The following is an 8785-nucleotide window of genomic DNA, read 5'->3' as shown; positions in this document are numbered from 1 at the left end:
TGGCGATGTGACACTTCCTAGCATTGATGACCAATCCGGAACTCTGGATGCGACGAAAGACATCGGCAAGGTGTTCTAGATGCTCCTCCCATGTCTTACTGTACACCACGATGTCATCGATGTAGGCTGCAGCGTAGTCATCTGCGCCTCTCAGCACCTCGTCCACCAACCTCTGGAACGTAGCTGGGGCTCCATGCAGTCCAAAGGGCATCGTCCGGAACCGATAAAGTCCGCTTGGCACTCTGAAAGTGGTCAAGTCCTTAGAGGCCTCTGTCAATGGTACTTGCCAATAACCCTTACAGAGGTCAAGGGTCGTCAAGAAGGTTGCATTCCCCAACCGATCAATCAGTTCATCCACTCGCGGCATTGGGTATGGGTCAAAAGCTGAGACAGCATTTAGGCGTGAAAAATTGATACAAAACCTCAATTTCGGGTCATCTTTTTTTGGGACAAGCACAACAGGGCTACACCACTCACTGCGAGACGGTTCAATGACCCCCATAGCCAACATATCCTCCACCTCTTGCTTCAGCGCTGGGATGAGCTTTGCTGGTACTCTGTAGGATGTTTCTCTGATTGGCTGCTGTGTGGGTGACAGAAGACGAATCTCATGTTGAATGAGATCTGTACGACCAGGTTGTAAGCTGAACAGTTCATTAGGCATAATCTCCTCCACCTCTTCCTGACGATCAGCTGTGAGGTGAGTCAGATCCGGCAATACCTCGGCCCCCGCTGCAGAAGGAAAATACTGCTCCTGCAGTTCTTCCTCATCAACCACAGCTCGAGCCCATAACTGTGGTGAAACCTTTGGCTGTTCCACCCATTCTCTGAGTAAGTTGACATGAAACACCTGATGCTTTTTCCGGCGCTCTGGTATAAAAGTTCATAGGTCACCGGTCCCACCTTTTTGTGACCTCATAGGGACCCTGCCACTTAGCCAAAAGACCAGAGTCTGAGGTTGGGAGTAGGAGAAGGACTTTTTGACCCTGCTGCAAAGACCTCCTTCGTGAACTCTTGTCATAGCCCACCTTCTGACGCTGCTGAGCACTGGCTAGGTTGCTATTGGCCAGCTCTTGGTACTCACTGAGCTTATCTCTCATCTTGAGGACATATGACATGGTATTGCACTGCTGCTGCTGTGGCTGTGACTCCTCCCATGCCTCCTTAAGAACATCCAGTGGACCCCGTACTGGATGACCATATAGGAGCTGAAATGGAGAAAAGCCATTGGATGCTTGTGGAACTTCCCTGTAGGCAAACAAAAGGAAGGGGAGCCACTGGTCCCAATCTGCACCTGTGTCCGATACAAACTTCCTCAGCATGGATTTCAGAGTCTTATTAAACCTTTCAACAAGGCCATCAGTCTGTGGGTGATATGGGGTTGTCTTCACTCCTCGAATCCCCAGCAGGCTGTACATGTCTTTCAGCATCTTGGAGGTGAAATTAGTGCCCTGGTCTGTGATGATCTCTCTCGGGATCCCAACTCTTGAAAACAACTGGATCAAACAGTTTGCTATCTGCCGGGCCTTTATCTTCTTGAGTGGAAATGCCTCAGGGTACCTTGTAGCATAGTCGCAAACTACTAATATGTACCTGTGACCTGTCCTACTTCTCTCTAGTGGGCCAACGATGTCCATGGCAATACGGGAAAATGGGGTGTCAATGATGGGCATAGACACTAGAGGGGCTCTATCTCCCTTTTTGCCTGGCGCTGTCAACTGGCACTGTGGGCATGCTTTACAATACTGCACTGTATCCGAAAACTGCTGTGGCCAATAAAAGCGAGACACCATTCTTGAAAAGGTCTTTAGCTGTCCTAAATGGCCTGCCCAAGGAATGGAATGGCTTAGCTGTAAAACTGTGGGCCTCAAACTTTGGGGAACAACTAGCTGATCACCTAACTTACTGCGGCGAAACAACTGCTCTCCCTTTAGAATGAAGACCTCGCTTCCTTTCTCTGTCACTTGGGTCGACTCAGGAACACACTTATCAAAAAAAAACTGTAGGGAAGGGTCCTGTCTCTGGAGCTCAGTAACATTGGAGGGAATGAACTGCACCTCAAAACCATCAGGCTCTGGTACTGGCTCTAAAATCTCTGTTCCCCTCACTCTGTCCTGCCTTCGCTGTCTCCGGCTTTTCCTCACTCTTGGCTGACTAGCTACCTCAAGTCCTGGCACCTCACCATTTACAAACGGCAATTCATCCCAATTTGACACTGACTGTGCTTCCCTCTGCCTGGACCTTGTGACTGCTACCATACCCTCGCTAATTCTGTTTGTGCTTTGCTCTACCCCATGTCTAGCAATGAGTTCAAAAAGCACTGGAAGGTCACTCCCTAGCACTACCTGGTATGGAAGTCTCTCCATTACACCAACTGCAAGCATATATTGCTGACCCTCAACCTGGATAGGTACCTCAGCTATAGGATATTCTACTTTGTCGCCATGCACACACCAGACACTAATCTTTCCCTCAATGAAAATAACATCCCTGGGAAGACAGTCTGGCCTAACCAAAGTGCGGTTACTACCTGAGTCCAGTAGAGCTACATATGGCCTATCCTCAATAAATACACAAGCAGTGCGTTCCTCACTCCAACCTTCTGGCTGCTCCCTATCACCCTGAAGACTGCCTGTTGATTTAGGTGCAAAACACATGTAGGTCTTACTCACATGCTGCCTTGGACAATCTGCCTTAAAGTGCCCTATTTGACCACAAGAGTGACATGCAAAGGGGCCCCTATTTCTGAATTCTTTGCCATTACTGCTGTTCTGACTGTACCTGAAATTTCTCTCTCTCTGCCCATTACCCCCTGCTGGCTTACCACATACCGAAGCTGCTGTATGGGGTCTGGGATTGGGATTGGGAAAGGCTTTGGATGTGCGTCTTGCTGCCAGGAAGGTTTCTGCCATTTCTGCTGCTTCTTTGGAAGTTGCAGGATTGCGCTCCTTAACCCATGTGCGAAGCTCAGGGTTCAGGATCCTCAGGAACTGCTCCATAATGATGGCATCTCCAATCTGTTCCTTGCTTTTTTCTTTAGGATCCATCCACTTGTCATACAAGTCTCTGAGGCGGGCCTGCAGCTCTTTTGGTGTCTCCTCATCCTCCACCTTACTGAACCGAAACCTCACCCGATATGATTCTGCATTGATCTCGTATTTTTGAAGGACTGCATTCTTGACCTTTACATAGTCCATTGTTTCCTCAATGTCCATTGCAACATATGCTGCTCTGGCCTTGCCTGTGAGAAGAGGGGCAAGATGCAACGCCCAATCCTCTCTAGGCCACTGACATGCATGAGCAATTCTTTCAAATGTTGTTAAATAATGTTCAATGTCTTCGTCCTCACGGTATGGTTGCATTTTTGGACCTCTCCACCCAGGAAATCTCTGCCCTGGATTTAATGGCTGTCCACTGGAGGTGTCGATGGGATCAGGAACAGGCCTCTGCACAATTTGAGCCTCAGAATGCACTGATGATGCTGCAGAAAGTGGAACAGGGTCAGTCGCTACCCCCTCTGCTAGATTATGATGGCCACGTTGCTCCTGCCGAACCTCTTGCTGGAGCAGAGAAAACTCATGCTGGACTCTTTTCCAGCGACCCTCTTGACGTTTCTGGTCCTGCTCCCATCTGGCCTCCCGGTCAGACTGCTGCTCCATCAGGCAACGCAAAGGCTGGTGAGCTCTGATATGTTTTGTGGGTCTTGGGATTGACCCCCTGTAGCCCCCGCAGGTCATCAGGATCATCCTCACCATCTTCTTGCTGTTTGTCCATAGCACTTTTTTTTCCTCTGGTCATAATCTTTTACTGCCCCTACTGGCCTGGAACCACCACTGCCTCCACTTGTAAGATAGGTGTTGCCAGAGTAGGTCAAAAGTAGGAGGCAGACTCAGGACGTTGTAGTAGAATTCCCTTTGTGTGGGCATTTATTCAAGTGCTTCCCAAAAATGTGAAAAGCAACAAAAAACAACTAAACCTATTTACAAAAAACTGAGGAAAAATCAACTCATACTAGATTTGAAATTAACAGCACTTGTCTCCACCGCAATTTATCTCTCCTCACCTCTCTTGCTTTCCCCAAGAGAACTGACCCTTATATACTCCTTACCTGCCTGAAGACTAGACATGGATTAAACCATCCTCACTTCAGGTGGCATTTATTTACAGATATCTTTTAGCAAGACACACACTTCAATAAACATTACCCATAATAATCACTCACATTTCCTATGGCGTTGAATGTAACACCCACTCAATATACCCCACCATTCATAAAATGAAAACGAAACAGAATTAAATATACAACTTACTCCCCCGTTAACATGGTATGGCCCTGACGTAATTGGTGACGTCATCATATTCATTTAACCAGCACATTGCGGGCGGCCCCTCCCACACAGCGGCTTTCGGCGTCAGGTAAGATACCTAGTAAAATCAATACCCTTTATATGTGCTAAATCATTTTATATGAACAAATAAAATGACTGGAAAAAAACAACCTTTGCCTGCCATTATTGTTGTAACCTTGATGGATGTTAAAGATTATAACGAAATAACGCTGCACACAAAACAGACCCGGGATAGTAATGTGCACGTGCGTTACCAGCTGAAATTAATTTATAGTTAATGTAAATGAATAAACAAAAACGTGTACAAATGAAACAACAAATAACCTAACAAGTAAATACCTAAATATATATAAGTGACAAATGACGGAGATGAGTCTACTTTGTCACAATGCTGAAGAGGATTTTAGACTTGGGCATGTAGGATGTGGACCAAGACTTTAAAGTTTCTTTCAATGTTTCCCAAGGCTTTAGAGCTACAGGGGGTGGGATTTACGGCATTAAGATGTTTTTAGCTTATCATAGCAGCTGTCTTTTGAAATTATTTTGAAATAAATTTGTGACATTTATATATATTAGAGGAACTTGACAGAAAACATTAACATGCATAAGAAGGCAATCTCACACCCGTACCTTTGATTATATAGTTTATTGCCAAGACCAAGGTCTTCTTCAGGTCACACCTTGGCCCCACCATTAAATTAAAACATCAATGCTCTGAGAGTACGATTGCCATCGTTTTCATCACATTTGCTCTTGTACATGTGTGTCAGGTAGAGAAGAATAATTTTTACATAAACAGAAAACACAGACAGAAACTCAAAGCATATGAACTAGAAATCCAAAAGGTCAAAAGACATAACGAGTTTGCATTCTGCAACAAAAAAGAAGACTGTTCTCCCAAGAAAAACAACAGAATCAGTCTTTTCAGAAAGTTCCCCAAAAACAAAATTAGGTTTATATTCAAGTGTCAAGGCCATCTACCACAGGAATTATTAGTCCATCCATCAGGAGCAAAGGAAGGAAGTAGTATCCATGTAGTAGCAAGGTTAGGGTGGATTGTTGAGTAAACAACATAGTAGATTTTTACACGAGAGATCACTGTTTATCATTATTATTAATCATTTCTACTAGTATAGTTGTTACTGTTGCTATTGTTATAGCTGTGCATATTTGTCTCCGTCTCTCTCATATAAACCCAACCTTAACCCCAACTGGTCGAGGCAGACGGAGGACCTGCGCAATGTTTCTGCTTCTTATAAGGATGTTTTTCTTTGTTGCTGTCGCCAATTGCTTTCTCATGGTGGGAACTCTGAGGTCTCTGCAAATAGTTTTATTAGGAGTATGGTCCAAACCTGCTCTATTTGAAAACTGACCTGGGATAACTTTTGTTATGATTTGCCAGTATACATAAAAAACTTTAATTGAATTGTTTTCTTGTTTCCTACCAACAGTCGCATGGGTTTCTTTTAACCATGACAGCCGTTTCCTTACCATAACTAAACAGTGATTCTTGTACCCATAATGCCTAATCCTAACCAAATCTAACCTCCATAACAGATACATTTTTCAACAGTAATTTGGAAAGGTTTGGAAGACAGTGACGAATGATTCTGTCCAGCTGATAGGGCATTGGGTCAGAAAACGCTGTGTGTCCTTCTAGAGGGTATGGACAAACCACATATTTCATCGTTAAATTTTGAGCGCTTGACCGGTTTAGTAATTATCAAAAGAGTCAAAGCAATGGTTTCTCCTCCATGGTGCATATAGCTACATACCTGTTTTGGGTTTTTTCTTTATATCTCCGAAATAAAGATAAAGAACCTTCTGTCCTGACTTTCACATGCCTTACCCTTCGTTTCAGCAAAAATACTTTGGGTCAGGTGTTGCATGTGAAGTCTTTTTTGGGAACATCTGTCATAACAGAAACAGCCCTTGTACACACCATCAAACATGACGCAGGTGCACAGGAGTTGAGGTGGCACAGGTCAGTGGAGGCTGCAAGCTGCTCCATCATGCATCGCTTGACAAATTGACAAAACGAATCTCCCGATGCTGATGTTTGACTTTGTTTAACAAGGTCAGTCCGTCACCATCGCTCATCACCTGTGACACCATACAGCAGGTTTACTTAAGGGTCTGTGTCCTTTTTGTGAGAGTTAAAGTAACTCAACATCAGTGCGGGAGGAACAGGATAAAAAACTAAAAGGGACTCACAGATGTCACATCATGTGTGGCTAATTTTAAAAATGTCCCCCTCACCTCACTGACTTGTTCTCCCTCTCTTTTTTCTCAGTGTCTCTCACTCTGTATGTGGCAGGGTTGTGTGTGGGCATGTGTGAGAGGCAGCTTCAGGGCACATGAGGCAACTTTCAGAGTTTAAAAGCAAGATGTTTCATTTAAGAGCATAAAATGTTCAAGAGCAGTATCTCTCAACTTCAACATGAACATACTGTATGTAATGTAGCAAGATTTGAAACCGGATTGGGCTTATAAAACCACCGGACTGTATGAAGGCAAGCCTTTCTATATAAACATTTATTTGAAGAAGAAGAAGAAGAAGAAGAAGAAGAAGAAAGGGATCATTGATAATTCTTGGCAGAATATCCCTCCAAGGCTCTGTGCCTACTTTGGGAGCAGTCTGATGGGGAGCTTCTCCCCTTCTGCTTTCAATAATCAGCAGAAGCAGACCCTGTGGTCCTCTGAGAGGAGCCTCTTTTCCTATTTCACATGAACCACCACACAATCAGGATAAAATAAAACCAGAGAGATTGAACAGAAGGCTTCGAAGCAGCTCCAACATACCTCCATTGTCATAAAACCAGCAGACATTGGAGTCAAAATACCCCCAGGGAGGGTGGTAGTGTGGATAACTACCTGAGCCCCCTCTCTCCCTAACATTCAACATCAATTACCTCAAAGACACATAATGTTCTTGATGTTCTCTTGATTTTTCTGAAAAAAGTCAGACATATCAAACTGTGAGAGCCCTGCTTAATGTTATCAATGGACATGCACAGCTTGTATGCAAACACTGACATCCAGATGGGGTTGAAAGCAGTGAGGCGATCATAAGAAAGTATCCAAACCAGGCCTGAGTGGAGCAAGAAATCATAGACCTCTTCCATCTCAGGCTGGCCAGGAACGACTTAGAGTTTGATGAGAAACATTACGTGGATGGCGACTTCTAAGAACAACCCTGAACTGCCATCCATTAAGGTCAAGTCGATAATCAGCCATTTGAGAGATCAACTTCTTCAACATCACAGGGCCTATGCTTTGCACCTACCCAACTAAGGTCTTCTTTAATCCCACTGACATGCACACCCTGCTACACTACTCCAAAAACGCAAACCCGCAGATAGATTGCCTCATCCATAGAAGTTTTCATCCCAAACACACCTTTAAATGACTGGTTATTTCACATCCCTCTCTATCTGTAATTTCACTTCTTGCCTTTGCCTGTTTGATGCATGTCGTTTTTATATGAAATTAAAACCACTTGCCTAGTTTCCCCCAACCTGAGAACATAGATGAGACTAACAATAAATATAAGATGCTTTCTCTGAGAGATTAAGGATGAAGTCAGGAGCATCTTCAGGGAATCACAAGAGTACAGTGGTGGGAGAAAAAAAAAGAAGATAGACAAACCCTCCCACTTATTCACATACATACTCAACACCAAAAGGTTATTCTGGCTGTCTTGCTCTTCTGAACTGCTCTTCTTCTGAATAAAATAAAAAATTATATATATATATATATATATATATATATATATATATATAAAGTATCTCAGATCTCTCTTTTACAGGGAATAAAACCTGAAGCTTTTAGGCTTTGTTGCCCTTTGAGCTGATCCCATCCCTGGTTTTTAACCTTTTCTTTGTTGTTTCTCTCATTTCTTTTATTCGTTTAATTTTAGATCTTTTATTAAACCCATGGTGTATGACTTGTCGAAACTATAAGAATGAAAATGAAAAAAGACTAACTTGTGCTATTGCATTATAACTTCCTTTGAGGGGTTATTCTCCCCTTTACCTCAACCATTATCCCTGACCCTATCCTGCTGTCTCCTACCCTCAACTCTTACCATCTTTCCTCCACAGCACATTCATCAACATTTCAATTTATCCAATACATTGGCTCAGCCATACTTTGTGTTTAGTGCCAGTCAGGAAATGTTTGAATGCTCATACACTAAACTAAGAAGGTGAGCATGGGAAGCGTTACACCTGCTAACTGTCTGCATATTCACATTTTCAGTAATTCAACCTCAAGTAACCAAGAGCATGCTGTTAAAACCGTCTGGTTGACATTTTGCAGTGTTGCATTTGTGCACAAGAACTGCATGATCCTATCATGCTTATGAGTTGCCCAAGCCTTCTGGTTCACAATTCAAAAAAAAGATGTTGTCCTTCAACACTAAGAGAACATTTCTT

The sequence above is a fragment of the Dicentrarchus labrax genome, unplaced genomic scaffold, assembly GCF_905237075.1.
Source record: "Dicentrarchus labrax unplaced genomic scaffold, dlabrax2021, whole genome shotgun sequence".
In the NCBI taxonomy this organism is placed as follows: Eukaryota; Metazoa; Chordata; class Actinopteri; family Moronidae; genus Dicentrarchus; species Dicentrarchus labrax.
This window is presented reverse-complemented; position numbering follows the sequence as displayed.